Genomic DNA, 9,542 nt, shown 5'->3' with positions numbered 1-9,542 from the left:
AAATATTTGTAAGATTAAAAGGGATTGAAAGATAAATACATCTACGTACATGTGTGCAATGTTTAAGTACTATAGAAAATCTATAATTACACCATAAGGAAAAAAAAGTAAAAAAAGTAAAAACAGAGAATAATTAAGATTGGAAAATAAATGTTCTAATTTAAAGTAGATTAAAATGGATAAATGTTGAGTAAATAGTTTCAAATGAAACTAATATTTAGATGCTATAATTTATAATGTAAATATTTTTGTTGCACTTGAAGATATCGAAAATAGATGTTTTGAAAATGATTAGTGGCACCGCATTAATATTATGGTAATTTGTTATTGTTGTATGTTTGTTTGTGTTATGGATTTTCTCTCTTGATGGCTTCCTGTTGTTATGCGAGAAATGTGGGAAGACGTGTGCGGTCAGTTTGTTGTGATTGTAGAGCGCTGAACTGGGTCACGAGTTTGCCAGAAAAAGTTTCGCAGAGATCGGGAAGCGCGCTTTTTATAAACACAGTTGACCTTCAAGCGCTGACAATAAATTGCGCTAGCGCATTATGACGAAAATAAACGTGAATGCGTATTTTTGTATGGCAGCGCGGCAACGTTGGCGTACTAATCTTAGTTTGAAAATCTCACGACAAATATGACGGCGATGGCATATTTCATGATTTTTTAAATTATTTTTAAATTATTTTTAAAATATTTTTAAAAATAATTAACTGAATTTTGCTTTTATGTTATTTTATTTGTATATAATGCAATACATAATTTTTTACTAATTAATATACATATATGTATATATATTTTATTTGGTATTTTTAAACTCTATGAATAAATCGACATCTATATAAAAGTTTAAAAAGTTGTAGCAAAGATCCAAACCATATTAAAAAAAAAGTGAGATTTGCTTTAACTTTTTCATGTTGTCGAGAGATGTCTATGTGCAGATTTATGTTTTCTGAATATTTTTCTATTAATTTTACAGAATCAAAATAGTTTTTTTTATATTTTTAGATTTATTTTAAATATATTTTAATGCTTATTACAAGAAAATCACACAAAATATTTTTACAATAAATATAACTTCACGCTTGTTAAAGTTCGTCAAATTGTTTAAAAGTTTTTCTCAAATTAGATCAGAATTTTTATAGTTATTTAAATTTTTATTTAAATTAATGATTAAAGTTCATATTATTATAAACATTTATTTATTTATAAATTCATTTTTATTTTATTTAAAATCTATTATTGATATCTTTTTTATTTGTATGGCTACGAGAAACACTCCCTCGTTATTGATATGATATACTAATATACATATTTAATTTGAAAATTATATTTAATATTTTGTAAGCTATAAATCTAATAACTTTAATCAATTATGTCAATAACTTTTATCTACATTTCAATTCATATTGCGTATCATTTACGTAGAAAGTAATAATAAGTACTTATCTTAATTATTAAAGTATGTATAGCAGATATACATATGTATGTATGTCCTGCCGAAGCAGGAAGCAGGAGAAATATCATGATACAATTCAACGTACTTATTACGTATAATATGTGTAATAGAGGCTTTTAACTTTGATGTACGGAAATATTCAGCATCTATGTAATATACAATTTCGAAAGAGACATTGTATGTATGGTTTGGTTCGTAGAATCCGTGACGTTAAATTTAATAAAAAAAAAAACAAATGAATATTCAAATAAATTTATATAAAATAAAACTACAAATAAATTTAATAAATTGTTTACTATTAGATTAGTTATGTTTAAGCGGTTTATATTACAATCCCGAGCGAAGCCGGGTAAAACCAGTAGTATTACAAAACCATTATATATGTACATAGATATTTAAATAATACAGATGGAATAATCAGTTAGGTCGAGTGCTACCTTTCATTGTTTCAATTTTCAATATCGAATTCCAAACGAAATACAATTAGTTCAAGATGCGATCAACAAAACGACCATTGCGCAACGGTCATCGGAACGTCTCGATCTAAAGTCAGGTCGAATCGCAAGGGTTGAAAGGCGTTTTTGTAAGGGCGCGCCGGCCGTTCTCCGGCGGTCAAGTAGGCGGCCAGCCGTCGGTTTAGCGGCCGCTAATAACCGTTAAATATTTGACGGCGGCTAATAGCGGGCGGTGGGCGGGGGGTGGCGTGCAGGGGCGTAGGGCGGGCGGCGGGTGGGCGGCGGCGAGGGGCGCCGGCGGCGGCGGACTTATCGATTCGCCGTCGTCCGGCCGCGCCGCTGAAACAAAGTGGCCCCCCGGGCGCGGCCGCCCCGCCGCCCCTGCACGCCGCCCCCGCCCCCGTCCCGCGCCCCGCCCCTCTCTCCGCCGCCCCCCGAGCCGCCCGCTCCGCCCCCGCTTTGTCTTTGCGCGCCGGCAAATAAAAAAGTCGACGCGGCGGCCGACCGAGCTGATTGGCTCCAAGACTCGCAGGCGGGTCTGACGACCGACCGAGACTTGACAACACCTGCCCCAATTCTCCCTTCGATCCCTGGAATCACGATGAACCACATCCCGAAACATCCTCCCTACTTTTATTCGAGTTCAATGTGTGAAAATTTAAATTTGGCGCGACTCAATGTCGAATTTGGGCCCACTGGTACGAATATGATAAAAAATTTCCATTAAACTGAATCTCATCCACCGAATAATGAAACAATTGACATTTTGTTACTCCAACTCATTGGCCAACTCAAACCCAGCCTATGGGTCTCGACCTCAAATGGGGTCACGAAGGATTTTCTGTAGGGTTGCCAGCTCAATCAATAATCATAATAATACATTTGTCTTGTAAATGTTTGGAAAAAAAATTATATTTTATTTATAACATCAATAACACTCTTCGACACGAAAATTTTTTTTTATAGATCTATGCCCAGTAAACACGAATCTGGGAATAAAAAATGTTGATTGGCTCGAGATTCAGAGATATGTGTTTTTTAAATCGCGCGATTTTTCTATATCTTGGTGTTGTTCGGTCTATGTCTCAAAATCTGTCAATTTTCTGTTCAAAATGAATATTGGAATATATGGTCGGGTATTTTATCTTCCATTTGTAGTACTTTTCAGCTTTCAAATCTCTCTAAGTAATCATCCAGTTCAAATCAAAAGTCAATAGTATGTATTTTCACTTCGGATTTTTTCCCACTGTTAATACTATTTTATATTGAGTTTTTTCTATTGAAACGTGTTTATTGAGATAGTGTTCTGACCACACTACTTTTTGTTTTTGTTTAAAAGGGTTAATTGGAAGTGTGCTGAACTTTAAATCGATAAAATTGCGAGCAAAAAGCTCGTACTAGTGTTTACTCGTATTTACACAAATCTGAATTGAATTAATAAAGATAATATATTAAATTGTCTTTATATTAGAATTAAATAAAATTCCACTTAGAAAAATCATATTTCGACTATTCTTGTGGATTAATAACAAAAATTCGCTTATTTTATTGAGGTAAGCCAGTTATCAATAGAATTTTTGTTACCAGATTCGTGTTCACTGGCCATAATTCTATAAGAAAAGTCATATCTCGTCTCTGAACCAAAAAAAAAGTCGTCATTTTGTCGAACAGTGTAATTAATCATGCACACTCGCCCAACAGATTGCTCCAAAGCGAAGTAATTATGTATATTTAATACATAATTATTACATAAATATAAACCATACATGACAACTATGGTTAGACATTGCAAACATTGTATACAATACCATCAATAAACGTCGTATACAATACGTTCAATAACATTTTTGGAATTTATATACAATAAATATCCACAGATACATCTATGGAGAGAAACCTGAGATTTAACACAATAGCTCAATTTTGTAGGAATCGTTTCAATGAAAATCAGAAATGTAGGGAAATTCTGATAAGAAACGGCCGACCTGGTTACAAACCAAGGTCTGGCCAACAGCAACCAGTGTGACTGGAACTCAAAACCACACTGACTATAGCAAGACATACTAACCACAAGTCCATGCTTTTTATATAATTGAAAATACCGAATTAGTTATTGATCTGAATTAGCCGTCCCGGTTGTTTTTCTCAAGAATTGGGAAGGCTCTTGGCCAAGTCCAAGGACCGTTTACATCGGCGAACATGAACATTGAACACGGTGAATAGATTGAACTAGCCGCGTATGTCTGAAGCACAATAGATCTGATCTATTATACTCGAACTGCGAACAGTTTCTCGGTATTGAGATTGTTCATGCTCATGTTCGTAAACTGGATCAGTGTTTTTCAATCGATTGCATGCAAAAAAAAACAAATTTAATCAACTCTATAAACACGCAGTAACTACGCGTAATTAATATGATTCAATTATAATATTAAATTACACCTAGTACGAATTAAATTCATTTGAAAGTGTTCATTGTTCCTTAGCAAGTGAAATGAAGTGCGGAAAATAAACGAGAACATTTTTGATTGGTTCAATACTATTACATACTTACATATATTATACTTCAACACTATAAATTAAATTTACTTCAATATATTATGGTTCTAGTTCAATTTAGCCTACACACATTCAATATATGAATTTATTTTCATATTGTTCTACGTGCATAAAATGTGCAGTTCGATTTCAATTTATTTTCTACAAAGGAATATTAGGAATATTTATTAAATTAGCTCATAACAATGTACATTGTTAAACGTTCATACGAATCGACATTAATTTAACAAAGATTGATGTAAACCCATATACGTACGATTTACACACGTAAAACGTTAATTACACGAATGCTTTGTTTTCGATACGCTAAATACGGCAATCCTATATTGTATGTAATACAATACTATTTATAACTACGCGACTTAAGCTCATTATTCGAGATCTAGGAGCGCATATTCGGTACCAAGTTGGTTTCGAAACATATATTTTTTTTTTTTAGAATTTAGATCTTCTTGGGTGGTTGTGGCAAAGCTGCGTTTTCAGATCTGTTATAGATTTCTGATTTGTCTCATTTGATATTCGTCGAACGTGGCCGCTTATAAATGACAAAGACGTGAATAATAATAACATACAACGCGTCGGGACAACTTATTTAAATCTGAACCGCACGGGTCGCGACGAGAATGAAAAAAATTGAAACGAGATACACTTTGATCTTTGTAGCTCGGTTTTTTTCCCAATAGATTCAAACCCACTAAAAACCAACAACTCCTTTCATATATATGTATACGATAATATCCACGCACGAATGAATATTGTTGTTAGGTGATCAAAAAAATAAAATTCGCGCATTTTTTGAAGGTTGAATAAATATGTTCGTATATATTATTTATTTTGGAAAATGTACTTTCTTATAAAAAAGTAAATTTACAAAATACATTATAATGAATATCCCATTCATATTTTAATCATGAAATCTACATATGTATGTATGTAGGTACATAGAAGCAAAATGTGTTGATTTGATGAACGTCTAATCAGATAAATGTTTATTAAATTAATAAAGATTACATGTACATATATGTAGGTTTCATGATATTTAACGAATTGGTATGATGTGATAAAAGTTACCAAATATTAGATTTTTTTTATTTATAAATTGTTGTGCATTTACAGAAATTAAAATCAACCAGAAGAAACTCATCTCTTGGAGCAAACTACATTTGTATATATAATACAATTTTTGGGGCCCTAGGCGCATTTTGATTTTAAATAATGCCATTCATTTCAAAAAAGATATATACTTATATTTATAGGTATATATATTATAGATATATACCTATACCCATTCTACTGTTTCCGACATTTTAAAAATCCTTTCTTGTAACAATCTTTCTGTCAGGCGACGACATACTGATGCTATATTCTTCTTTAAGCTCATAAATGGTTTCCTTGATTGTTCTGATTTACTGAATAAGGTTAATTTCAGAATCCCAGTTCGGTACTCTAGACGCGTTGCACTCTTTTCACTTGATCCCTTCAATACTAATTCCCAAAAATATTTTTATCTGCAGCGCGTTTATCGTATGTTTAACGGAGAGCTGAATGAGGTTGATCTATTTGGTATTTCCCTACATCAATTCAGGTCTAACATCAAGAGAATCTTGACCGATTGATTCATTTCTTCTCCTATTCTATTTTTCCAATATTTCCAATATTTTTATACTTTATTTTAGTTATGTAATGTGCTATTTAATCATATTATAGCTTTCATTCTTTTCCTTTTCATTTGTTTATTTTGTATTTACCTTTTTCATTTGTTTTATATTTGTAAATTTCAATTTCTTCTTATATTCTATTATATAACCTTTTCCAAATATTTTAATACTATAGTTTAATTATGCAATGTTCTACATATTTTGTCATGCTTTTATTCTTTACTTTTTTATTTGTTTTCCTTATATTTATCTTTTTCATTTTTGTAAAAATCTATTATTGGACTCGGATGTTACATATATTATTTATTTACTATTTGTTTTTTTTATACATATCTATGTACATCCTGTCTGTTGATTTTTCAATTAATAAAATAAAATAAAATAAAAAAATACTTAATTTGAAAAAAAAAATGTAAAGAGGTACATATTTCATTTCAATAGTCGTTGTAAATAGGCAAATTCTATATCTCGTTACCAATATTGATTGAAAAGCTTTGTTATAAACCTCAAAATATACTATTATTGCTAGCAAAATCATATTATTTTGCATATTGCATACATATTTCATGCATATTTGTATTTGTGAAATGAAAAACAGTCGCGCCACACCGGGTGACTTGCGAGCTTCTTGGTGAGTGACTATGTTACGCGACCAGATGAAATGTTTGCATGTGGCGGAGCATGCCACACCGGGCAACTCACTGGTTGCCCAAGCCATTAATTTACCCGACCATCGACATCGGTTGCCGGTATTCGGTACCGTGATTTTATTATTTGATTGAGCAACCAGTACGATCTCTCATCATCTCATCAACCAGTACGATCATGTATAGTGCTGTATTGAGAAGTAACACATTCGGTGATTAGCTGCTGGCGACTATATAGTGAACAATGACGATATCGTCAGGTATTAGTGAGCACCGCTCACTGAGTGGATTCTTGGTCTGTTTTGATTGCCCGAGTTGAGTGACCAAGAGTATGATCCATTTGAAAATTTGATAATTATAACTAGAGATCGGACCGGAAGCGTGCCCTTCATTGTTAATTGTTGCTGTGCTTTGTTCAATTTTATGAATAACCTTGTTTTTTTGCACTTTAGCTTTGTAAATAGACCAGAAACGCCCTGATTCCTGAAAAAAGCACGCTTCCTATCCGCCCTTTAATTTTAACTGCTAATTGTTTGTTATACTACTTACTATAAAATTGAATTAAAATGAGATTTAATTAATAGCAAACTTTGCATTGAAGCAGTGCCGGTTTTAGAGGGGGGGGGGCTGGATCAGGCGGTGCCAGAGGGCGCCAAATAAGTTAGGGCGCCGCTCGATGCGCTAAAAGCGCTTTCAAATTAAAATTAGAGCACCAAACGCCCTACATTTGTACCCAGCAAATTCTATTCAAACAATCTACTGGGAAAAGCCAATCTTCAAATTAAGCTCACCACGAATTCAAAATCTGATATTATTTGCAATGAACTTATCAATTTAAAAGCCTTTCACTCATTGAATTAAATTTTATAAAACAGCACAATTCACAAGAATTATATCCAAACATTTGGGTTTCTATGCTTTTGCTGACACTGCCTGAAACTGTAGCAAGGTCAAGGTGTTTAGAAAGCTGTCTGAAACTGTAGCAAGCAAGGCAAAGTGTTTAGAAAAAATTGCTCGAGGGCGCCATTGGGTGTATGGCCAGCACTGCACTGAAGACAATCAGTATTTGCGCTCGTGTAACAATAGATACGTTGTATGAAAATATCACCGTTCGATTATATCTAAATGTACCTTTACTATATGTAAATGGGGCTTAAGAGGGCTGGACACCAGCACCTTGTCCATACAAACGTATTAGACTTCTCCCTTCCTCAATTATGGTACTAGAAAAAATATTTTTTGATATGCTATGGATATCTACCATTGAGTTGCATCTATCGTTTTATTTTTTTGATAAGTTATTTTTTATAGGAGCTAGGAGCCGCCAAACATCAATAAAATCGTCTCTTTTTTACACCCACGAAAAGAGTCCAGCGTGGTGATTTAACGGTCGATTTAAAAAAAAATACGCACATAGTTGCACAGAAAATATCTTTCTCATACCGATGATGATTTTTTTTTTTTAATTGGTCCAGTTTCGGAGGAGAAAATAGGAGAATACGAAACCTCGATTTTGTCAATTTAAAATACGTTTTATCTGGTCGAAGCGCAACTGTAGCATTCACTCAATATATGTATTGATATATACTGTCGCATTCACTCAATATATGTATACATTCACTCAATATATATATCGAAGAAAGGAACGGCAACAAAATTAAGGTTTCGGGTGTACAGCCCTCTTAAGAGCGGTTTGATAAATTACAAGTGCATACATAAGTGTCGAATAATTTTTTTTTCGGCCGATACTTTTTTCGCCATATTTGACAGGTCGCTCGATCCAGCTGATTAATCATCATCCCAGGTAGTTAATCAAGAGTTCGTCCATCCATCCACGTGTGCGTTAGAGGTGTCGCGTGCCTCTACCCCATAACCCTGCGTCCGCACTTCATCATCCGCCTTTTTATTGCTGCCGCGTTGATCACGCTCGCCGGTACGTGTGATTTAGTTTAACGCCCCCGCGTCACGGCAGGGTTAACGCGGTTGATATACACCCCATCCTACCACCCCGTTCTTTCACACCCACCCCCTCCCGATTGCGGGATGTTGTCCCGGCTATTGTTCCCCGTATCGTTCGATACTTTCCGCCTTGCGATACTGTCATTGACGGATTAAGGAAAGAGCGCGTTAGTCCAGGGTGGATTTTTTTACGGTCGATCTCGGGGTGAAAAGTTACATTTTAAATGTAAAAGTATAAGGGGAGAGTATGTTTTGACTTTCGGTTTTTTATATTAGTATATTATTTATTCGATTCATATTAAGGTTTCAGATTTTTAATTGTATGAAGGAACTGTCGTTTGCAAACCTTACTTTTTACATACCTCCTTTACGTTTCACTTACGATTACAATTCAGGATAAAGTTTGCCTCTCATCCGATCGTTTTCATACTTTGCCATATTGCTCATTTTGGTCATCAATACAAGTAAATGGATCCTCCGCCATTACGATGGTGCAAAAATATCGTGTAAGACGCGTTTGATATCTGCCCGGCGAGATAGTCGTTGACGTTTATCCATCGTTTGTTTATTAGTTTTATTACTAACCTCTTCTTACTTTCACTTACGATTACTATTATTATTATATCTGTTGGTGACAGTGGTGCATACATTTGCGCCCTTGATAGAAACTGAATTTTGAAATCCACGAAATGTTAAAGATCACTCACCTCCATGTAATTATAGAACTCAATTGTTGCTGCAGCCTTTATTTATTTCATCTCTAAAGAGCCGTATATACAAACTTGAACAACAAACTGCCTAGTATTGT

Source organism: Arctopsyche grandis, chromosome 12 (genome assembly GCF_051622035.1).
Source record: "Arctopsyche grandis isolate Sample6627 chromosome 12, ASM5162203v2, whole genome shotgun sequence".
Classification (NCBI taxonomy): Eukaryota; Metazoa; Arthropoda; class Insecta; order Trichoptera; family Hydropsychidae; genus Arctopsyche; species Arctopsyche grandis.
Note: the sequence above shows the minus strand (reverse complement) of the source record.